Source organism: Aquarana catesbeiana, linkage group LG03, assembly GCF_042186555.1.
Source record: "Aquarana catesbeiana isolate 2022-GZ linkage group LG03, ASM4218655v1, whole genome shotgun sequence".
In the NCBI taxonomy this organism is placed as follows: Eukaryota; Metazoa; Chordata; class Amphibia; order Anura; family Ranidae; genus Aquarana; species Aquarana catesbeiana.
Window position 1 is genome coordinate 119,173,633 of NC_133326.1, and position 25,317 is coordinate 119,198,949.

General features: G+C 44.4%; 1 protein-coding gene across 1 annotated transcript in view; it reads left to right on the top strand.

The window, feature by feature from the left end:
- The first annotated feature begins 1,917 nt into the window (after positions 1 to 1,917).
- The window catches only part of INSYN1 (inhibitory synaptic factor 1), a 49,919-nt gene continuing 26,519 nt past the window's right edge, over positions 1,918 to 25,317 (top strand). Inside the window, exons 1-2 of the mRNA XM_073619077.1 lie at positions 1,918 to 2,288; positions 2,792 to 3,068. The gene's annotated coding sequence lies outside the window, so the exon portion shown is untranslated. The remainder of the gene's footprint in view (positions 2,289 to 2,791; positions 3,069 to 25,317) is intronic.

Below are 25,317 nucleotides of genomic sequence, written 5' to 3' on the forward strand. Positions count from 1 at the left end.
CGCGCAGGAAGCTGATGCACGGGAGGCCGTCTATTGACTGTAGCTGTCATTCGGCTATAGGGCGGGGGTAAAGCGGTTAAAACAGGCACATCTAAGTATGCAGGCATGCAGGGTAAAGCTGTCCACATAGACCATCCTCCGCACCACCATCAACGTCGTCCCTTCCACGCTGGGCTTCACGAGCGGTTAAAGGCACGCTTTCAGATCGCTCTACTGCAGGGTAGTCTTGCTGGTCACGATTGCAGACTGACAGCGGTGAGAGCCGGCGGTGCGGAGGACGGTCTATGTGGACAGCTTTACCCCAGGTGCTTGTATAGTTAGATGTGCCTCTTTTAATCATCAACCATGTGAGTTGCTAAATGTTGTACCTTCATTAAATATAACCATATTGCTACACTTAGAGGCGCCTCTCTTCTCTTTTATATATAATGTAGCTCCTGCTGGATTTTGCTTCTAATCCACTTGTAGAGGCTGCCATTTGTGGATGGACATTTTATGGTTACAAAACCTGTCACTTTGCTATAATCTTTTTATATGAACTATAAACTGAAGGATTTATGAATAAATGGTTGTGGAACGAATCATTTCAGTTTCCATTACTTCTTATGGGGAAATTCGCTTTGATATACAAGTGCTTTGGATTTCAAGGATGTTTCTGGAATGAATTATGCTTGCAATCCAAGGTTTTACTGTACAGGATTTTTCCAAGCCCTCACAATAGTCAACTTAGTTGCAGTAAAAAGATGCAAGGCCAATTGTTATTCCGCATGGAGCAATTCTTCAATCGGCTTATGAAGAAGGGCCTCATAAGTGTCCATTTTGATGTTGGTGTGGAATATGTTACGGGGAAGGGTATATACTCTGATCCATAATCTGCATACCTTGGGACAAGACCACCAAATAGGTGCAATGGTGCCTTCCTGGGAACATCCCCGGAAGCAAATAGGAGAATAGGATGGATGAAACAAATTTTTCGGTAGTGCACATGTCTGTTGAAGAGTATTCCTGCTCCTGTACCCATTAAACCATGGGGTTTGAACCATCATGGATCCTTCAGACTGTATATGCTAACTCTACAGAGCAAAACAGATTTTATCTTTTCTTATACAGTAATGTCATAGTATGTATACAACAACATTTGTAAATGTGATGCAGCAATAGAACTTCAGGTTGAATGATGCAGTCATAAGCTAGAGCTATCATAGCCCTGCTTGTGGAGATTTTCTGAACATGCTGCAGCTATGGGATAATCATAAAGTATATGACATACTATGCAACTTTTATAAAGAGGCGAGTAAAGTCTGTTTTTATCACAGCGTAATAGACGGGTCTTCAATACGGAAGATTTACAAAGTGTTGCTTTGGGACTTCCCACACAAAATATGGCAATTTGCTATAACTACGCAATTGCTATTGTAAATTATGTGCATAGGAGGGAAACAGTGCAAATTCAATTGCCAATTTCTTTCAATTGCTAAAAACAAAAGAGCAAAGCACAGGAGAAGCATGAAAAAACCCATCAGCGTACATATATCACTTCATTCAGCATTCCTTTTTTTTTTTTTTCAGAATGGAGCATGTAATGAAGCAATATTCTGCAGGTATTGGAAAGATAATTAGCACAACAACACACTACATGGCCTGACTGCTGATGGGAGAAAGAGTTAAGGAAACACTGCGGTTCGCTAGCAGGGGAGGGGTTAATGCAGCACAGCTTACAGGCCCATAGTGAAGAGGGATTTTGGGGCCATGGCCTGTCATAAAATACTTATGGCTGGGAAGTAGTTAATAAGCCTACCTCAATTCCTGGTACAGGACAAGTAATAAAGTAGGCGACTATCTGCTGAGAGGCATAGGAGTAATACTCTGCATAGAAGTAATACTCTGCAAATGTCTATTAAACAATGTTCAGTCTTTCTCTCTCTCCTTCACCATCATTTCCCCCCCCTCCCCCTCCTCTCGCTGGCTGTGCTGGGGTACACGCTCTGTTCTCTGTGTTTGACAAGGGAGAACCCAAAGACATAGCAACGATAGCATCCCCCGAGAGGGAAAGAGGAGAGTGAGAGGGACCCCTCCTCCACCAGGCCAGCAGAGGAAATCGTGAAGGAGAGAAGGATAGAGAAGGAGGCATGTCGCAGAGAGCTAAAGCATCCAGCACTGAATCAGCGGTGTTACAGCATCAGCACCACAGAGGAAGAGATGAGGCCTGAGCTGTGCGTCTGCTCTTGTCTTCCACAGGAGGGAGAAAGGCAGATGCAGAATAAAGGGACAATCATCCCTTCTGGAAGGTGAGGGAGATAAGAGGGGGATGTGGGGGGCAGCAAAAAAAAAGGTAGGGATGCAAGGGGTACTGAAAATGGAAATAATATGCACATTATTAAAAAGGGGATAATGAAGTGAGACATATGTATTAATTGGAAGGGAGGGTTAAGTGTACATATATTGCCTTGAAATAATGGAATTAAAGCAGAGGGAATATAAAATGATCTACATTGTAGTGTTATACAGTATATCTATGCCATATGGTAGGCATATTATACATTAGTAAGCCGAAACAGTGGTATTAAGGGTGAGATTGATGGAATGTGGCCGATGATGGTAAATGATTTAATGTTAGTGGGAAGAAGACATTGCAGAGGAAAATTATATGGAAATAGCACAAGCAGATGTAATGAAAACATTAGGATATGAAAAATGGTGAAGAGGAATAGAGAAGGGGCACTGAGTAAAAAAATTACAGGAATAGCAGGAATGAAGGGACAATACCAATAATTTATCTCTCTCTAAATAGGTTGGAGGACCACATTCTCGCCGCTCTCCTCCCAGTTACACAATCAGCCCTTTCCTGTGTGGTATTTGGAACCGAAAACACAAAGACAACATCTGTTCTTCTGGTGGCCTAGTGAGGAACATCTGGGAAGGGAAAGGAAAGCTATATTAGCTTGTGCGTCTGGGATTACCTGGATGTCATTTTACGCTCGACTCAGGAGGACACTAAAGAAGGGAAGGACATTCTGTAGTTTACCACCATTCAACAACAAAGACAGACCACCCAGCTATATTAACAGGTAAGAGGAGGTAGCAATCAGATAATCAAGACCCCTGACATGATGTGTGGAAGAGAGGGATATGGAGGATGGGGGTGGATGCAGAAGCAGTGTGGTTGATCGGGGAAAAGATCTAGAGCACACAGGAGGAACAAAATGAGCAGGAAAAGCACACACAAGGAAATAGACGTGGAAGAAGGCCAACAGATGTTTGGAATGTGTAGCCTCAGCTTTGTAAATATATATATATATATATATATATATATATATATATATATATATATATATATATATTGCATAGGTGTGATCTCTCCATAATAACGTCCATACTTTTATAACTAACATATAAAATAATATAAATAGTCAACCACCTTAAGTAAAAGAAAAATAGTAATGCATAGGTAAATGGGTAGAATAGCCAAAAATAAAATCTTCAGAGTAAAATAAATATATTATTAAGAGAGCATCTTGCAGAGGTGATCTAAAACAGTAGGATATTTTGACAGTTATGCGATATTAGCATAGCAGTGGGAATTACCCAATAACTTCCAATTTTTTACCTACCATAATGAATGTCTACTTTTATCTAATGACAATTAGTCCCTACAACACCAATTTGATATCTCTTAACTCAGTCAAAGTGCTAAATATATTATATTGTCTAAGTTCCTCTAACGTGCCCCGTGAATCTTTAACACTTGGCTCCAGCAGTCACCTTAACATTTTTTGTCATGTTTGGTTGTTTCACATTTCACATATTCAGATATTGGAAACAACATCAAAAAAGGTGTGATTGCTGATATAATTAACTCCATGAGAGACTTCAGGTTATGTGGAACCTGGGTAAAATGTTAGTATGGTGTCCCTCATGAAAAAAACAGGTTTTCTTCTAACCACTGTCAGTGAATAAAAACATAAAAAGTGGCATCAAACATGTACCAGTATCACATATCCTTGTTCCAAAACATACTGCATAGTGCAAAGCCCATATTATTCTACAGATGTCCAATTCAGAGCTCTTAATCTGAGATGACCAAATTTGCCATTTTGAGCCATTAATCAAAAGTTTGAATCATTGTGTGAATAATAATTTGCCATGCAAGAAGCGTAATAAACATTGCTGGCCTGTCACCCTGACACTTGCCAGGCTTCTAGTGGGCAGCTTTTAAAAAAACAAAAATGTCCAATATAAAAATCAGAGATGTTTGCCTAATGTATTAATGTTGTATACATTATAATAAATTAGTTGATAGTAAAAGAAGGTGGGAACCCAAGTGTGGGGTGGCACAAGATGGTATTCTATGCAGTTCCAGATAGCTAAGGATACCTATGTTTATCTCTGTATGGATTTTGTAGAACCTTACTATAATAACAGACCTCCTAGCTCCTCAGGGAAGATAAAAATTTGCTGCTGTTTAGGATGAACCTGATCTAACCAAATCTGCATAGCCAAGTACATGCGATTTTTACATGACCTAAATCCTGTAAAACAGTCTTGCCATTTATGAAATTAGATCATGATGATAGCTCTGCAAATCTCTTTATGATAGAAGGGTAATACTGGGTTTTCAAATAATGGCGAGCAGGTATAATGTTAAAAAGATACATACAGTATCTATGATTATTATTATATTTCATTTGGTTCCTCCATATGTTTAATATCAATTTATTGTAAACAGTATTGCATTTTTTTTTGTCCTGGTTGACAAACTAACTATCCTTCATGTTGTTTTTGAATGTATATATTGTTTCTGGTAGCTTTTATTCTTTTTTTTTACGGTGCCTAACATTGGATCAACACCCTATGCAGTATGAAATTAGGTAACCACAGGCACCATGAGTTATACTTCGCCCCACTGCCAGCTATAGGATGGCTCCAGGGAAGGTGCCCTTGCTTCAAACAAACTCCTCTGTGCTTTGTTCAGCAGTACTGAATTTAACAATAGTACCCACCTGAATTATAAACAGTAGTGTCAAATGCTTTATAAGTATATAGCTTGTTGATGGATGTGGGTTCGAGGGTACTGCAGTGGGACCATATCAAACCCATGTGGATCACCATGGAGTTAGTTCCTATAATGATTCTATTTTAAACAATAAATAAAATGCCATTTCAAATCTCTTGGGTAGAATGGGGCATCAAATAATTCTATAGCCTTGTTTAAACCCTGTTGCTGCTTCATTTAAATGTGCTTTAACAGCACAAATATAATTAGTCCCAATACTCCTTTCATAGATTATCTGTCCCACTTCTTTAGGTATTGACTCTAATCACAGAAATGCACTGCTATCAGTATTTTTCTAAAGGTATTTTGGTAGGTTTGGTATTTTATATATTTAAATTGAATATTAACTTTGTCTATGGCAACTACCCTTTAGAGTGTTTAGTGTACTCTTAAAACTGGATGAATTCATTCATTAAATGGTACGCATCATGTTATGCAAAAGTAAAACCCACTCCATAGTATGGATTATAGGAGATAGTTAGGGAACATGAATGTAGTAATTTCAGTACAAGTTTTAGGATTCGACTTTCTAAAATCCTATGTTGCTCATTGCCAATCCATTTCCTAAAAGTCAGCCTTAGCCATGCTGGCTAACAAATCTGATCTTCACACTCATGTTTCTTAAGTATGCCTTTAAGAAAAATAGCACTCTTGGTGGACTTACAGCCCTAAGGTTTGTATAGACATCGAGTTTGTCACATTTCACTGCCTTTAGGGCTTGTTCACACTTGACTAAATTACTGACGCTCAACAAACGCTCCTATAGTGTTTGTATGGCGTTAGTATGGGCATCCGACAGGCGTCAATGAGCTTTAGAATGGGGCATTTTGCATAGGGTGTTAAACGCCCTATGCACGGTTTCGTAGCGTTTGATGAACATTAAAACTGCTCCACAATGGAAAGTGACTAATTTTAACGTGCCAAAACCGCACCAATACCACACCGAAAATGCCTGCCAGAGCGTTTGTGGAACGTTACCATAGACTTGAATGGGAGGCGTTGAAAGGCTTAAAATGCCTCCTGACTCGACATGGGGCTTCAATGTGGAAGTGACGCAACGCTAACACTAATGCCCCGTAAACACGATCGGACATTGATCGGACATTCCGACAACAAAATCCATGGATTTTTTCCGAGGGATGTTGGCTCGAACTTGCCTTGCATACACACGGTCACAAAAAGTTGTGGGAAAATCCGATCGTTCTGAACACGGTGACGTAAAACACGTAGGTCGGGACTATAAACGGGGGAGTAGCCAATAGCTTTCGTTTCTTCATTTATTCTGAGCATGCGTGGCACTTTGTATGTCGGATTTATGTACACACGATCGGAAATTCCGACAACGGATTTTGTTGTCGGAAAATTTTATAGCAAGCTCTCAAACTTTGTGTGTCGGAAATTCCTGTGGAAAATGATGTGATGGAGCCTACACAGGGTCGGAATTTCTGACAACAAGGTCCTATCACACATTTTCCACCGGAAAATCCTATCGTGTGTACAGGACATTAGTGTGAACAGCACAATGTGATGTCTATTATATCTTGTGCATAGGTGTTTGAGGGGCGTTTTTAATGCCTGTCAAACGCCTCTCAAACGCCTGCTCTTAATGCGAGTGTGAACTAAGCCTTACTGGGTCAGCCTCAGGTATACTATTCTTCACTATACAATTTTTTTTTTTTTTTAAATGTCCTTCTTCACTTTTCTTGAACTTTATATTTCCTGAATCTACAGTATCTCACAAAAGTGAGTACACGCCTCACATTTTTGTAAATATTTTATTATATCTTTTCATGTGACAACACTGAAGAAAATACACTTTGCTACAATGTAAAGTAGTGAGTGTACAGCTTTTATAACAGTATAAATTTGATGTCCCCTCAAACTAACTCAACACACAGCCATTAATGTCTAAACCACTGGCAACAAAAGTGAGTACAGCCCTAAGTGAAAATGTCCAAATTGGGCCCAAAGTGTCAATATTTTGTGTGGCCACCATTATTTTCCAGCACTGCCTTAACCCTCTTGGGCATGGAGTTCACCAGAGCTTCATAGGTTGCCACTGGAGTCCTCTTCCACTCCTCCATGATAACATCACAGAGCTGGTGGATGTTAGAGACCTTGCGCTCCTCCACCTTTCATTTGAGGATGCCCCACAGATGCTCAATAGGGTTTAGGTCTGGAGACATGCTTGACTAGTCCACCACCTTTACCCTCAGTTTCTTTAGCAAGGCAGTGGTCGTCTTGGAGTTGTGTTTGGGGTCGTTATCATGTTAGAATATTGCCCTGCATTGCAGTCTCTGAAGGGAGGGGATCAGAGGGTAGTATTGGGGGCATTAGTGGTAGGTTAACCAAAGCACAAAAACACAAGGTGAGTATAGTAGCAAGTCCTAGTTGCAATCTCGAAACACCCAATACGAGGACAATATGCGACCGGTCTAAACTATGTGGCATGTTCACCAATGCCAGGAGCATGGCGGACAAGATGGGTGAACTAGAGATACTGTTGTACAAGGAGGATTTGGATTTTGTGGGAATTTCAGAGACCTGGTTCAACAGCTCTCATGACTGGCTGGCAAACATTCAAGGGTATACCCTATACCGCAAGGATAGAGAGGGTAAAAAAGGGGAGGGGTATGCCTATATATCAAGAATAATGTACAAGCGAATGTGAGAGATGACATCACTGAGGGAGCTAGAGAGGAGGTGGAATCCTTATTGGTAGAGCTCCAAAGGGATGAAGCTAAGGGGAAAATAATACTGGGAGTATGCTATAGGCCCCCTAACCTGAGGGAGGAAGTGGAGACGGATCTCCTATCACAAATTGGATTAGCAGCAAGGATGGGAAGTGTTATCATAATGGGGGATTTTAATTATCCAGACATAGACTGGGTGGAGGGAACCGTGCATTCATTTAAGGCTCGCCAGTTCCTTAATGTCTGGCAGGACAATTTTATGGGTCAGATGGTAGAAATAAAACATTACTGGATCTACTGATTACCAACAATACAGACCTGATCACGGATGTGGAAATACGGGGCAATTTAGGTAACAGCGATCACAGGTCAATTAGTTTCAGTATAAATCACACAAATAGGAAACATGAAGGGAACACAAAGACACTGAATTTCAAAAGAGCCAACTTCCCTAAACTACAAACCTTGCTAAAAGGCATAAATTGGGATAAAATATTAGGAACAAAGAATACGGAGGAGAGATGGGTTTGCTTTAAGAGCATATTAAATAAGGGCATTAGCCAATGTATCTAAAGTAAAAATGCATATAAAAGCAAAGGAGAAGGCCTTCAAAAAATACAAGGTTGAGGGATCATCCTCAGCATTCAGACTGTATAAAGAATGCAACAAGAAATGTAAGGGTGCAATTAGGACTAAGATAGAACATGAAAGACACATAGCAGAGGAGAGCAAAAAAAATCCCAAGAAATTCTTTAAGTATGTAAACAGTAAAAAAGGGAGGACAGACCATATTGGCCCCATAAAGAATGAAGAAGGACATCTGGTTACAAAGGATGGGGAGATGGCGAAGGTATTGAATTTATTCTTCTCCTCAGTCTTCACGAGTGAATTGGGGGGCTTCAGTAACCAAAACTGCAGTGTTTATCCTCATGACACAACACAGGAAGCACCTCCATGGTTAACAGAGGACAGAATTAAAATTAGACTTGAGAAACTTAACATTAATAAATCACCGGGACCAGATGGCTTGCATCCGAGGGTACTTAGGGAACTCAGTCAAGTGATTGCCAGACCGTTGTTCCTAATTTTTACAGACAGTCTATTGACTGGAATGGTACCAGCTGATTGGAGAAAAGCCAATGTAGCACCAATATTTAAAAAGGGCCCAAAATACATCCCTGGGAATTACAGACCAGTTAGCCTAACATCAATAGTATGTAAACTCTTGGAGGGGATGATAAGGGACTATATACAAGATTTTAGTAATAAGAACGATATCATTAGCAGTAATCAGCATGGATTCATGAAGAATCGTTCTTGCCAAACCAATCTATTAACCTTCTATGAGGAGGTGAGTTGCCATCTAGATAAAGGAAGGCCCGTAGACGTGGTGTATCTGGATTTTGCAAAAGCATTTGACACAGTTCCCCATAAACGTTTACTGTACAAAATAAGGTCCGTTGGCATGGACCATAGGGTGAGTACATGGATTGAAAACTGGCTGCAAGGGCGAGTTCAGAGGGTGGTGATAAATGGGGAGTACTCAGAATGGTCAGGGGTGGGTAGTGGGGTTCCCCAGGGTTCTGTGCTGGGACCAATCCTATTTAATTTGTTTATAAACGACCTGGAGGATGGGATAAACAGTTCAAACTCTGTATTTGCAGACGATACTAAGCTAAGCAGGGCAATAACTTCTCCGCAGGATGTGGAAACCTTGCAAAAAGACCTGAACAAATTAATGGGGTGGGCGACTACATGGCAAATGAGGTTCAATGTAGAAAAATGTAAAATAATGCATTTGGGTGGCAAAAATATGAATGCAATCTATACACTGGGGGGAGAACCTCTGGGGGAATCTAGGATGGAAAAGGACCTGGGGGTCCTAGTAGATGATAGGCTCAGCAATGGCATGCAATGCCAAGCTGCTGCTAATAAACCAAACAGAATATTGGCATGCATTAAAAGGGGGATCAACGCAAGAGATAAAGCGATAATTCTCCCACTCTACAAGGCTCTGGTCCGGCCGCACCTGAAGTATGCTGTCCAGTTCTGGGCACCAGTCCTCAGGAAGGATGTACTGGAAATGGAGCGAGTACAAAGAAGGGCAACAAAGCTAATAAAGGGTCTGGAGGATCTTAGTTATGAGGAAAGGTTGCAAGTACTGAACTTATTCTCTCTGGAGAAGAGACGCTTGAGAGGGGATATGATTTCAATTTACAAATACTGTACTGGTGACCCCACAATAGGGATAAAACTTTTTCGCAGAATAGAGTTTAATAAGACTCGTGGCCACTCATTACAATTAGAAGAAAAGAGGTTTAACCTTAAACTAAGTAGAGGGTTCTTTACTGTAAGAGCGGAAAGGATGTGGAATTCCCTTCCACAGGCGGTGGTCTCAGCAGGGAGCATTGATAGCTTCAAGAAACTATTAGATAATCACCTGAATGACCGCAACATACAGGGATATACAATGTAATACTGACACATAATCACACACATAGGTTCGACTTGATGGACTTGTGTCTTTTTTCAACCTCACCTACTATGTAACTATGCTCTGCTTCAGTATGTCATAGTACATGTTGGCATTCATGGTTCCCTCAATGAACTGTAGCACTCCAGTGCCGGAAGCACTGATGCAGCCCCAGACCATAACAATCCCACCACCATGCTTGACTGTAGGCAAGATACACTTGCCTTTGTACTCCTCCCCTGGTTGCCGCCACCACGGTTGACACCATCTGAACCAAATAAGATTATCTTGGTCTCATCAGACCACAGGACATGGTTCCAGTAATCCATGTCCTTACTCTGCTTGTCTACAGCAAACTGTTTGCAGGCTTTCTTGCGCATCATCTTTAGAAAAGGCTTCCTTCTGGGACGACAGCCATGCAGACCAATTTGATACAGTGTGCACTGACAGGATGACCCCCCACTCCTTCAACCTCCGCAGAAATGCTGGCATCACTCATACGTCTATTTCCCAAAGACAACCTCTGGATATGATGCTGAGCATGAGCACTCAACTTCTTTGGTCGACCATGGCGAGGCCTGTTCTGAGTGGAACTTGTGCTGTTAAACTGCTGTATGGTCTTGGCCACCGTGCTGCAGCTCAGTTTCAGGGTTCTAGCAATTTTCTTATAGCCTAGGCCATCTTTATGTAGAGCAACAATTCTTTTTTTCAGATCCTCAGAGAGTTTTTTGCCATGATGTGTCATGTTGAACTTCCAGTGACCAGTATGAGAGAGTGAGAGCGATAACACCAAATTTAACACACCTGCTCCCCATTCACACCTGAGACCTTAAATGTTAATGAGTCACATTACACTGAGGAGGAAAAAAGGCTAATTGGGCTCAAATTGGACATTTAGGGGTGTACTCACTTTTGTTGCCAGTGGTTTAGACATTAATGGCTGTGTGTTGAGTTATTTTGAGGGGACAGAAAATGTACACTGTTATACAAACTGTGCACTCACTAATTTACATTGTAGCAGTGTAATTTCTTCAGTGTTATCACATGAATTTATAAAATCATTTTAATATCATTTTAATATTTACAAAAATGTGAGGGGTGTACTCACTTTTGTGAGATACTGTATATACTTGAGCAGCATTAAGACCTAAGATCTTACATTTTCACTACCAATAAAAAAACACTATTGTCAGACATGTACATGTCTAATGTCTCTATAATGATGTTCATCCCAGAGTTTACTATGGACCCTAAACAGAATGGGTATTTTGATACCCATGGGGAGAAGTACTATAATTTAAATTTCAATAATAGCCAAGGTTTCAAGGTTACTTTGAAAGTGTTTGGAACAATACTTGTCCAGACATTAGCCCAGCTCTCCCACTGACCAACTGAGCCTATGGCTTGGACAGACCTCAGAATTTGTAGAGTGTCGGGCATATTTATAATCTACTGCCATATCTGCATTCATGCGGTCTTTTGTAGTATATGGTTACATCCTAAATTTACATCCAAAATTTAAGAATCAAATGTTCATTTGGAAATAATTGAAAGTTTTTCAGTTTTTTGCAGTTAGCCCTTTTACCGATCGTCTTGATACAAAGATCCAAAAGGCAAACCTTTTTGAAATAATTTAGGGATTCTAGAATTCTGGTAAAGATGCACTTATTTTTTTATGTGAAATCTGAATGAGTTATTTACACATACATCGTCTGTGAAGTTTTTTACTGTATCTCATGGTAAAGCTACTAGTAGTTGGTCAAAATTTGTGAATGAGCAGGAAGCTCTGAGGCTTCCTGCTCATTCACATACTGAAGCATAGTAAACAAAGTTTACTATGCTATGGTGATAAATGGACACAGGAGTGATTGGTACCGATCACTCACTGTGTTTATTCAGGAAATGAAGGGGCCAGAAAATGACATATATAACAGCCCCTTCCCCCGCTCTCCATCTTAAAACATCACCTTGTGTGCCCGCAGCAGCTGCCGATGGGAGAAAAAGAGGAAAGAAGCTGGCAGCACTGCAGGGGGAAGGGGCACACAGGGGGGCTCAGACAACAGATGGAAAGGGCGAATGTGCTAGAACCAATCTACCTGCAGTGCAGCCCCAAGGAGAAAGAGGAGGAGAAGCTGGCAGTGTTGCAGGGGGAGGCAGAAGATGATGGGTGGCTGCAGTAGGACAGTACATCCAGCCCTCCTGTTTAGCAGATGCCCGAGTACCCCTTTGTTAACTGATGGGCGCTGGGCGCAGCCCTGCTCCCTACTGAGTCATTCGGAACAACTTGGAACAGTGGTAACCTCAGCCTGGGCTCCAGCCAGGCCACACCCCCAATGTGTTTCACTCTGCCCCTCAGCGCTTAATCATGGGGCCCATGACTAAGCTCCAAGGAGCGGAGTGAAATGCGTTGGGGCATAACCTGGCTGGAGTCAGGTTGAGGTTGCCACTTTCACTGGTTCTAGGGACTACACGGATGTGCGGCTACAGGGATCCTTTCCTTCTGTACAAGCCATAGCAGGAACTCGCGTCAGCACTTCCAGCAGCGGATGATCAAAGATTTATACACACCCCGCTTCCACGGAACCTGAATGGCACACTAAGTTCACATTGGGTTGCAATGCATACTTCTCAGAAGTGAACCAAAATAAGGATGCCAATTCCAGAGCTTTCACCATTAATGAAACACAGTCACTCACTGTATTCATGGCACAATTACAGTGTCTGCATCAGGCAGGTGAACTTTTTTAGCCATGGTCCATTGCCACCTCCCTTCCCTACAGGAGCTCTTGCTAATGGAAATGGGCTTCCAGATATGGGGGAACACGTGACCTTCCCTATGTGACAGTGCAAATGGCATGAGTGGCCCATCTCCAAGCCCAAACACTATCTTGTGGGAAGGGAGAGAGGATTATATCGTCCTCCTATCTAAGCTCCGGCAAGAGCTGACACCAGAGCCCAGAAAGGCAGTAATGCTGCAGGTAGGGGAGTGGTTGGACAAGACGCCCAGGCTGGGTAAATGTATATACTTGGGGTGGGCTATGTGCAGACACTGTCAATTTGCTTTAAATGGGCAATTCACAATGGCCCATTTAAAGCGGTGTTCCAGTAGTTTTTAAGTTTATTAAGAGTCAGCAGCTACAAAAAGTGTAGCTGCTGACTTTTAATAAACAGACACTCACCTGTCCCAAGGTCCAGCGATGCTGCGACCCAAAGCTTCGCTCCTCTCCCTCTCCTCTCTGCGGCACCGGCATTGCAAGTGTGGGCACCTGACTGTGACAACTAGCGGCTTAACCGCCGGGTGCGATTCGCGCTGCGCCTTCTCAGTGGCCGGGCAATCTTCTGGGACATGTGACATGTCCCAGAAGATTGCAGGGAGGGAGGGGAAGAGGAGGAGTCACCTAGGCGGGGATAGCACAAGTGGGAGCTGGGTAACTGTCAAAACTAGGTACCCGCACCCCCCTAAAAAAAAAATGAGGCATGTAATGGGGCGAGAAGTGCCTAAAGCAGAAGTTCCATTTTTGGGTGAAACTCTGCTTTAACACGGGCTTCAGCTTGTATAAGAACAGTGTGAACAGCAAGGCTTCACTAAACTTTCAGGCAGCTTTTGCAAAGCCCTTCAAGCAGCTATCTCTAAGCATTTAAAGTATCCTCTAGCTCCTGTCTGAAAATGTTATACACAGATCTTAATTTGAGTGCTGGTTGTCATTTTAACAAGCTGCTAGCAGGCTTTCAACAAGCTTCAAGTAGTGCTGAAGCCCACTAGCAGCTTGTTTAAAGTGGCAATCAGCACCCCGTTAGGATCCGTGTTCAATATTTACCAATTGGAGCTAAATGGTACTTTAAAAGGTTCAAAAAGGCTACTTTCACAATGAGGCGTTTTTCAGGCGCTTTAGCGCTAGAAATAATGCCTGTAAGGCACCTGAAAACACCTCCCCAGAGTGACAGCCCGAGTGCTTTCACACTGGGGCGGTGCACTTACGAGACGTTAGAAAAAGTCCTGTCAGCAGCATCCTTGGGGTGGTTTGGGAACGCTGTATACAGCACTCCTAAACCACCCCTGCCCATTGAAATGAATGGACAGCTCTGCCGAAGTGCCTGCAAAGCGTTTTGGCAGCGCTGCAACACGGGCGCTTTTAACCCTTACTTTGGCCGCTAGCCAAAGCGCCCCGCTTGTGGCTGAAAAGCGCAGCTAAAACACAGCTAAAACTAGCGGTGCTTTACGATGGGCGCTTTCAGTGTGAAAGTAGCCTTAAGCTTGCTGAAAGCTCTGCAAATGCTTTGTAAAAGTTTGCTGTTCACAGCACTCTTATACAAGCTGAAGCCTGTGTGAAACAGGCCAATCACAGATTTCAGAGAGATATTGCCAAGCACTCCCATAGTAAGCTCTTTGCTGTCTCTCTCATACAGAATGCCTAATTCATCAAAATATCAGTACTTGGATGATTTTATACTGTAGCCACCAATTTCATTCAAACCTGCCTTGGAACTTTGAAGCCAATTGGTGATGCATACAAGCCAAGAGAGACAATGTTGCACAGAACAGACTATAGGAAACAGACTCATCCAACTGTCATGTGAGGAATCTACCTTGGTGGATCACAGAGATCTCTGTGTAAGGTAAATTTAATAGGTTTCCTAAAGGTGGCCATAGATGGCTCGAAATTTGGCTGGTTCAGCAGGGACCAGATAAAATGTGGTCAGCGTGTGGCCAACCCTGTTCAACAGGAGTCGATCATTAGATAAACTCCTATCTCCTATAATGAACAAGTCAGAAAACTTTTGTTGATCAGCGGCTGCAGCCCCTGTTCAGTGTATTCTGTCAGTCTCGCTGTCAGAATACAGTGTCCCAGCACAGGGATTCCTTCATCCACTTCTTTTGTGTGGATGGAGGAAATCTGTGTGTTTTTTCGTTCAGCTCACTGGTTGAATGGAAAAATAGAATCATCTATGGGCAGCTTTACTTTAGCCAATTTGCAATGTTTGCTAAATAGCATTACTAGTTCAATGATTGGTTTCACATTTTACCTTGCATAATGAATTAGAAGCATAATGACTAGGTATTTAGGCATATTAGCCTTGCAGCGTTGAAATCATAAGTTCTTTCTATTGAAACCAACTGCATGAAGTTTCTGTATTTTACGTGTGCTCATGTGCATGTGTGTTTATGTTTTAATAAAAGGTTCTATTCCTTTCAATTGATGTCTATGGTAAATTTCTGTGTCAGAATACTGCACTGTTTAGTTGTGCTTGCCCGACTGAAGTGGTACTCCCTGGGAGGTAAGGGTTAACACTGTTGCCCAGGTTTTCCCAGGTGTTTTGGGAAAGTACTGCCCCCTGCTGGGGTAAACAGATAAAAAAGGAGGGAACCACCTCTGTGGGGTGCCATAGTTAGTAATACAGCTGACAGTAAGGTTCCAGGTCTCCCCATTCAAGCAACATAATGCTGCTAAGGATGTTAACTCCTTACAGTTGACCACAACATTTTGAGCTTGTATGTTTAGGCTTCTTCCCTAGTGATCGGAACCCCAATCCTGGGTCAGACTTTTTAGTACGGGGTATCCAAGGGACCCAGCCCAGAAGTCAGGAAAGATGGAGTGAGACCTTGGGAGATAATACGCTAGGGATATGTACAAGAGTCCAGCTTCCTAGTGTTCAAGTGAAACATACAAATCTATGTCACTAGGAGTGAGGTGACGGGTAACTGGGCTGGTGGAGTCCAGTAAAAGCTCAGTGGTACCAGCTCATAAATGCTACACAATATAGAGAGAAGAGGAACTGTTTTCCAAACTGTACAGAGTGTATTGAGTTAAAGACCTGTGCCATTAACTACAAGAGGTTTGTTGGAAGGGGGGTAGAGTTAAAGTAACGGGGTGGTCATCACGGCCTCCATGCCTCCCTCCTCGTTGGAAGCCAAGCAAGGGTCACGTGAGAGGCCTACCCCAGGATGGGTTTTTCTGGGCTACGCTAGGCACCTGTAACAGGATCACTTAGCTCTACACATGGGATACCTTTACTTTTGTGCAGTTTCCATCAATGCCCTGGAACAAGGCTGAGGCCACTGTGAGGGAACAATTGATCCTAGGGTGGGCCTCTGTTTTTAGAGATACACTGTATACACTACGGCACACCATATACACTTGCACCATAACTGTTCTCCAGTTAACTCTCGGATCCCCAGTGTAAACCTTCTCTGTAATCTGCATTTAGGAGGGACATGCTGAGCCTTGTCCATATCCACCTATCCAGGGTATCACTGCTACCTCACTTCCAGTAACAGTATGGGGTCCTGCCATGCACATACTGCGACTTCATGTGGGCATTTCACTTCACCTAACTCTTATGTACCTGTTTACAGGCTGGGGACCTCCGCGGCACAAATCCGCTCCCATTGCTATGGGAGACAGACTGCTCACAGAGAGAGTGTCGACAACAGCTCCCTCCTGCAAGAGGCTATCCCACCTATCTCAGGCACATGCTTAATGACAGGCTGCTGTCAGAAACCATGAATCAGACCGAGACAGAAGTACAGTTAAATCATACTTGTTTAATAATAAAAGTAAATAGAACAAACGTAGTCAAAACATAGCCAAAGTTCGGTAACCGGAACAGATAGTCAGACAAGCCAGAAAGTCAGGAAGCCAAGAATCAGCGTAGTGGAACAGCAATCAGGATCTGGAGCCAGCAGGAATGTCAGCCAAGCAAGTCTTTAGCAGGAGCGCAGGAGAAAGTCTCTGTGATGTTGACCAAGGCAAAGGCAGAGATCATCTGGGCTGGACAGCTTAAGTAAGTAGGACTGACAAGCAGGATATCATCAATGGGCAAGTCACTGTGGAGAGATAGGAGCTGGCAATTAGCCGAAAGCTGAGCGGCCAGCTTAGAGAAGGAAGAGCTGAGCCCAGCTCTGACAGTACCCCCTCCTCAACGACCCCTCCCCCCTCGGAGGACCACCAGGCTTGAGGAAAAAACATCTATGGAATTTATGGAGGACAGGGGCATGTACGTCCGAGGATGAGACCCAAGAGCGTTCCTCCGGACCATACCCTTTCCAATGCACCCAGTACTGTATGCGCCCGTGGAACCTACGGGAGTCAACAATGGACTGTACTTCATACGCCTCATGGTTCTCAACCTGTACGGGGTGATGACGTGGCACCGAGGTGGTAAAGCGGTTGCAGACCAAAGGTTTTAATAAGGAGACATGAAATACATTTGAGATACACATATTAGAAGGAAGGTCTAACGCGTAAGCCACTGGGTTAATCCTGCGGAGACTACTGAAAGGCCCAATAAACCAGGGTGCAAATTTCAGAGAGGGAACACGAAGTCGGAGGTTGTGAGATGACAGCCAGACCCTGTCCCCAGCATGGTAGGAAGGTGCAGGCAGGTGTCTGCTGTCAGCACGGAGTCTGTACCTATCATTAGCATGTCGCAAAGCCTCCTGGACTTGTGCCCAAATGGAACGAAGACCATGGAGATGCTCCTCTAACGAAGGAATACTCTGCGGAACAAATGAGTCAGGCAACATGGAGGGTTGGAAACCACAGTTTGCCATAAATGGGGACAATCGGGAAGCAGAATTCAAGGCACTATTGTGAGCAAACTCCACCCACGGTAAGAGGTCTGACCAGTTGTTATGATGGTCAGAAATATATGTAGGAACTGCTCCAAGGATTGATTGGCTCGTTCTGCAGCCCCATTAAACTGCGGGTGATACGCAGAGGAGCAAGCAAGCTGAATTCCCAACTGTGCACAAAAGGCTCGCCAGAACTGGGACACAAACTGACTACCCCTGTCCAAGACGATCACATTGGGTAGCCCATGTAGGCGAAAGATCTCCCGAGCAAAAATGGAAGCCAGTTCCTTAGAAGTGGGCAACTTTTTAAGTGGAATACAATGAGACATTTTCAAGAACCGGTCAACCACCATAATGAGAACTGTGTTGCCTTGGGAGTTGGGTAACTCCACAATGAAATCCATAGAAAGGTGGGTCCAGGGTCTCTCTGCATTGGGTAGGGGTTGTAGGAGGCCCACTAGAAGGTGTCGTGGAGTCTTACTCTGAGCACACACGGAATAGGCAGCTACAAAGGCGGTTACATAAGAACATAGACTAGGACACCAGAATTGTTGGGAAATGACCCAAAAGAGTTGATTCTTCCCAGGGTGGCCAGCAGCATTGGCAGAATGGTAAGTCTGGAGCATGGCAGTATGGAGACTCTCTGGGACAAAGCAGCGGTCGCAAGGTTTCTCAAGAGGAGCATGGATCTGAGTGGCAAGAATTTTGTCACTCAAAGGAGAAGTGAGACTGGTGCGAACCGTAGCCAGAATACAATCAGGAGGAATCACAGGAACTGGAACCGGCAACATCTTGGAAGCGGAGGAAAATTGTTGCGACAAAGCGTCAGCCCTTACATTCTTAGTACCGGGTAAGAATGAGGCACCCATCGTGCCCTTCTGGGAGAGAGGCCTTTAGCCTCAGACAAGAATGTGAGATCCTTATGGTCAGTAAGAATGAGAACCACCACAGTGGTACCTTTGAGGAGATGTCTCCATTCTTTCAGGGCTAAAATGATCGCTAACAGCTCTCTGTCACCAATCTCGTAATTGCACTCCACAGGTGACAATTTCTTGGAAAAGTAGCCACAAGGATGCATAGCACTCTCAGAGGTAGGACGTTGAGACAGAAGGGCGCCAACTCCAGTCTCAGAAGCATCAACTTCTAGAATAAAAGGCAACGTAGCATCAGGGTGTGCCAACACAGGAGCAGAAACAAAGGCAGCCTTGAGACTCTCAAAGGCCTTAATGGACTCCGGAGACCAACTCTGTGGGTTACCGTTCTTTCTGGTCATATCAGACGGGAGCTTGACCAGAGACAAGTATTTACGAATACATTTCAAATAAGAGTTGGCAAAGCCAAGAAAACGCTACAGAGGACGTAAACCCATGGGTCGGGGCCACTGTAGGACTGCTGAAAGTTTCTCTGGGTCCATCGAAAAACCAGCATTGGAAATTAAATAACCCAGGAATTTAACCTGTTCACAATGGAATTCGCACTTCTCCAGTTTACAATAGATTGTTTTCTCTTAGTTTCTGAAGCACACGACAGACATCTGTGTGGTGGCTCTCCCGGGACTTGGAAAATATGAGGATATCGTCAAGATAAACCACCACACATAACTGCAACAAATCTCGGAGGACATCGTTAATAAATTCATGGAAAACTGCCAGAGCGCTACAAAGGCCAAATGTCATTATGAGGTACTCATAATGGCCTGTTCTGATATTAAATGCAGTTTTCCACTCATTGCCCTCCTTAATCCTCACGAGATTGTATGCCCCTCTCAAATCAAGCTTTGTGAAAGCCGTTGCTCTCTTGAGGCGGTCAAATAACTCTGTAATCAACGGAATCGCATAAGCATTCTTAATTGTGAAACAATTGAGACCCTCTATAATCAATACAAGGTCTCAGTTCACCACTCTTTTTCACAAAGAAGAAACCAGCGCCAGCAGGAGACGAGGATTTGCGGATGAAACCTCGAGAAAGTGCGTCTGCAACATACTCACCTTATCCTCCAAAACCGACAAAGGGTAAACCCGAGGGGGTATGGCACCAGGTTGAAGGTCAATTGCACAATCATACCACCGGTGTGGAGGCAAACTACCGGCTTGAACTTTGTCAAAGACATCGCTAAAATCATGGTACTCCTCCGACAGAGAGAGTGAAGTGGCGCACAGGACCTTGGCTACCTTCTGGAAGCCTATCTTACTGCATTGTGGCGACAAGGAGAGAACCTCAGCACAAAGCCAATCAAAAGAGGGGTTGTGCCTCTTTACCAAGGATAACCAATAACCAGCGAAACTTAGGTGAGGAAATAACTTGGAATTGGATTATCTCATGGTGAAGAGCCCTACAGCCATTGTCAATGGAACAGTCTCATGAGTCACATGGGCAGGCTGTAGAGGTCTCCCGTCAAGAGCCTCAATGGCAAGTGGAGGGGCATGCAGCTGCAGTGGAATCGAGTGCTTCGATACAAAGGCAGCATCAATGAACAGACCTGCAGCCCCAGAGTCGAATAGAGCCTGTATCTTGACGGAAGACTCAGCCCAAGAAAGGGTAACCGGAACCAGGGGCTTATCCTTCTGGATAACTGGGGACGAAACAACGCCACCTAAGGTCTGTCCGTTACAGGACCTCAAGGTTCGGGCATTCCCTGGACGGTTAGGACAAAAAGTGACCTGCCTGGCCACAATAAAGGCACAATCTCTCCCTCCTCCTAAGGTCTCTCTATTCCGCAGAGAGATGCGTGAAACCCAAGTGCATGGGTTCACCTTCACTGACCAACTCGGTACCAGGAGGCATGGGAGGCAAGGGTGGGACTGCAAAGACAAATGAGCAGGAGGCTTCCGTAAGCGCTCCTTCAAAGAGAGTCTTTCTCTGAGTCTGGAGTCAATGAGGATGGCAAACGTGATCAACTTCTTCAGCTCAGTGGGTATATCTCGGGCTGCTATCTCATCCTTGATGGTATTCGAGAGACCATGAGAAAAAGCAGCCATGAGAGCCTCACTGTTCCAAGCAACCTCTGCTGCCAGAGTACGGAATTCAATGGCGTAATTGGCAATAGTTCTCGTACTACAAACCTACTTTGCTTCTGTCCGTGAGAAACACCTGGGGCAGCATCTCAAAGTATATCTCAACCTGGTTGAAAAACCCTTTGCATTGGACTGGATCGCCCCCAAATCGCTGGGGAAGTGGAGTGGAACCAGACATACCACTTATAGAGGTAATGCGTGAGGCGGGTGCCTGCACAGAGACTGGAGCAGCAGCAGGAACAGCCTGCAACACAGGTTGTACCGGAGCAGCCACAGTGGGAGATTCCAAGTGAGCCATGCGACTCAGGAGCGTTTGTAACGCCATGGCAAACTGATCCATGCGGTAATCCTGCTCATCCAATCTGGAAAAAATATTACCAACAAGTGGATTGACTGCATCTTCTGAATTCATGGCCTTCACCTACTGTCAGAAACCATGAATCAGACTGAGACAGAAGTACAGTTAAATCACACTTGTTTAATAATAAAAGTAAATAGAACAAACGTAGTCAAAACATAGCCAAAGTTTGGTAACCAGAACGAATAGTCAGACAAGCCAGAAAGTCAGGAAGCCAGGAATCAGCATAGTGGAACAGCAAGCAGGATCTAGAGCCAGAAGGAATGTCAGCCAAGCAAGTCTTTAACAGGAAAGTCTCTGTGATGTTGACCAAGGCGAAGGCAGAGATCATCTGGGCTGGACGGCTTAAGTAGGCAGGACTAACAAGCAGGATATCATCAACAGGTGAGTAACTGTGGAGAGATAGGAGCTGGCAATTAGCCGACAGCTGAGCGGCCAGCTCAAAGAAGGAAGGGCTGAGCCCAGCCCTGACAGCTGCTTGTTGAACTTCTGTTACCCTAGGTACAGTTCACACTGTATTAATTCTTAAAAAGATGTCTTCCAATGTGTTTAACAACCCAAGCCATGGACTAATGTGTCGATTGCTTGCATTACACCCCTTGAGTAACTTCAGACTAGGCGAGAACAAGATTTCAAAAGCTTTACTAGTGCAAAATAAACATCAAGTCCATCATGCAAGAACAGGATTTTTCCTAGACCCTAATCCTAACTCAGGCTGTGTGCGGCCCTGGCATACCTGCAAAGGTAGAGTCCATGTAAGAACAGGAGTCCATCAGTGGCATTTCCCAGTGTTGGAATCTTCGGGGACGAGCCCCAAATACAGCAGACCTTCTACGTTACAACAGTAGCTGCAGCAGGCGACATTCTTTCATTCCTCACGAGTGTGACTCTCCAATCCTCTTTCACGCTCCTCTCAGGGGCTCTCAGGCCTGGGGCTGTCTTGTAACTCTAGCGTGCCTGCTCTTGCTCTGCTTCCCAGGGGCTCTCGGGCCCAGGGCTCTCTGTTCTGGACCCTTGTCTCTTTTATAACAGGACCAGTGGGTCGGACTTAGAGAATCAGGAAGACGTTAAGTCCTACCCTCCCATCTGGGACAGTACCTAACTGCCTAAATTTCAACCCACTTATAAATGATGTATGTTTTCTATGAATAGGAATTGCTTTTAAGTTGGAGTGCTGACTTAATGCCAACAATACATTAAGTGGCAGCCTCAGCTCACCTTTGGGTCACTAGTGAGTGTTCTCTCTAGGTCCCCACTTGGGCGCGGTATGCCTCGTCCACAGGTTTCCTCCCAAAATCATACTACTAGGTAGGGATGGAGTAACCTAAAGTGAGAAGGGGCTAGAGCAGGGATAGGCAACCTTAAAGAGGTGAAGATCTACCTGAACAATATAAGAGAAATCAAAGATAACCGGGCACAGTGACACCCAGTGTTGTCTCCTCACACCTGATTTAAAACTCAAATTTCCATACTACTATGTTGCAATCCCGTGCATTGCAAGGAAATCATGGGTTTAAATCAGGTGGTGAAGAGGCAACATATCGCCTCCTTACCACCTGTCAAACACACTTGGATCACTTTTCAGAGGAGCAGTGTTCCTGCTGCATTTGTGTATGAGCCCTTATTCGGCAGCGGCACCCTTAGGGCTTGTTCACATGTAAAGTTGAGGGGGGGTGGTAAAACCCTGCAGTTGAGTCACAGTTTTACTGCCCTCTACTCCCTTTAGGTCCTGAGGCAGCAGCCAAAGGTGTACACATGTCACAGCAGGAAATAAGCCCCCTGTTGCTTTTAGTAGGTGCTACTGCCTGCCAATCGTGACCCATATAAGTAAATGGGGCCACTCTGCAAGAGCTCTGCAACTACATGCTTCTGGGGGGTCCAAGGGGTTAAAGCAGGTGGTGAGAAAGCAACACAATGCTGCTACCCTGTTTCCCCGAAAATAAGACCTAGCGTGATTGTCAGTGATGGCTGCAATATAAGCCCCACCCCCCAAATAAGCCCTAGTTAAAGTCCTTGTAGGTCTTATTTTCAGGGTAGGGCTTATCTTTGGGGAAACAGGGCAGGGCTTATTTGGGGGGTAGGGTTTATATTGCAGCCATCACCGACAATCACGCTAGGTCTTATTTTCGGGGAAACAGGGTATCATGCCCCAAGTATTGCTTTACACTGACCTGGAGATCTCTTCTCTTCTTTCCTGCTACTGGCACCACTTTGGAGACTGCTAGCTGGGCTCTGCATTGCACTCTGTTTGATGCTCTGGGATTAGCGGGTCAGCAAGCCCAGATCACGATCTACCAGTCGCCTGGCCACGATCTACAGGTTGCTGACCCTCGGGCTAGAGGGACTCTAATAGCACAACTAAAATGTTGAGCTGGTTGCCTTTAGTGGAAATACTCTACCCCATGCAAACCTCAGAGTGGGACCTACAGTTAGTGGCACATGCTGGCCATTATGTAATGAACTGCTCCTTGTTCAGACCTGCAGTCACATTGCCTGATGAAGGGAATCTTCCATCAATGACCTTATTTGTGGCTCTGAGAAGTCATGTGATCCCAGCAAAGGAAATTGGAAGCCTTCCCACTAACAAATGTAATTGAAGGTCTGAAGGTGAAGCAGGTGGATATATGTATAATGCTTAGCAGGGGGCAGCCCATCCATTAACAACTTACGGACCGCCCACCCCAGATTTACGTCGGATGTTTGAAGGAGGATATCGTTGTTATGGCAGCAGCTAGCTGCCATAACCCCGGTATCCTCTTCTTTAGCGGCCGGTCTGCTACAAGATAAAAGTGGTCTCTGCGGCAGATTCTCCGCAAGATCACTTTTATCGGCTGCGGAAGAGGGCCCCCCCCCCTCCCGCTGCAATCCAGTGCCCTCCCCAGCTTACCGGAGCCGTCAGCAGCAGCGGAGGTGATCGTGTCCTGTCTCCTGTTAGGTATGGAGACGAGTGAGGGGAATAACAATGCAGGGCTGAAGCGATGTCAAAACGTCACTTCCACCCACAGCTCTTAAAGGGCCATTTTTTTTAAAGGATTTTTTTAAATGACAAATTTTTTTTTTTTTTTTTTCATTTTAGTGTAAATATGAGATCTGGGGTCTTTTTGACCCCAGATCTCATATTTAAGAGGTTCTGCCATGCTTTTCTTCTATTACAAGGGATGTGAAAGGCATATGAAAACGGTGTTCAAACCACACATGTGAGGTATTGCCATGATCGGTAGAGTGACAGCAATAATTCTAGCCCTAGACCTCCTCTGTAGCCCAAAACATGCAACCTGTAGAATTTTTTAAACGTCACCTATGGAGATTTTTAAGGGTAAAAGTTTGTCGCCATTCCACGAGCGGGCGCAATTTTTAAGCATGACATGTTGGGTATCAATTTGGTCGGCGTAACATTATCTTTCACAATATAAAAAAAATTGGGCTAACTTTACTGTTGTCTGTTATTTTTTTTCTGTCACGCCACCCCCTATATGACTATTGAATAGATTCATGCATTGCATGAATCTATCCATGGCTGCCACTGCCACCCCCTATTCAGGTTCATAGGCTCTAATAGGCAAAAAAGGTGGACTCGGAGCGCAGAGCATTGCGCTCGCAGTCCACCCAGATGTGTTAGAAAAGCAAATTAATATTTGCTTTTTTAACACTGAACCGCATCTCCGCCAATCAGGAAGCATGGGTCTAATACCCGTCACCTGATTGGCTGAAGGCACAAGCGCCCCTATTGGACACCTAGCAGAACGGAAGAACAGAGGAGGGGGAAGCATGGAGGACACAGGAGCCGTCCCACAGCTCGCCGCCGTCATCTGCTGCCTGACCCGGCACTAAGATGGGGAAAGTGCCGGGCGGGGGTCACAGTGGCGGAATTTGAAGGGCACAAGTGGCGGCATTTGATGGGCACAAGGGGCGGCATTTGATGGGCACAAGTGACTGCATATGATGGGGCACAAGTGGCGGCATTTGATGGGCACAAGTGGCAGCACATAAGATGGGCACAGGTTGCTGCATATGATGGGCACAAGTGGCTGCATATGATGGGGCACAAGTGGCTGCATTTGATGGGCACAAGTGGCTGTATTTGATGAGCACAAGTGGTGGCATTTAATGGGGCACAAGTGGCGGCATTTGATGGGGCACAAGTGGCGGCATT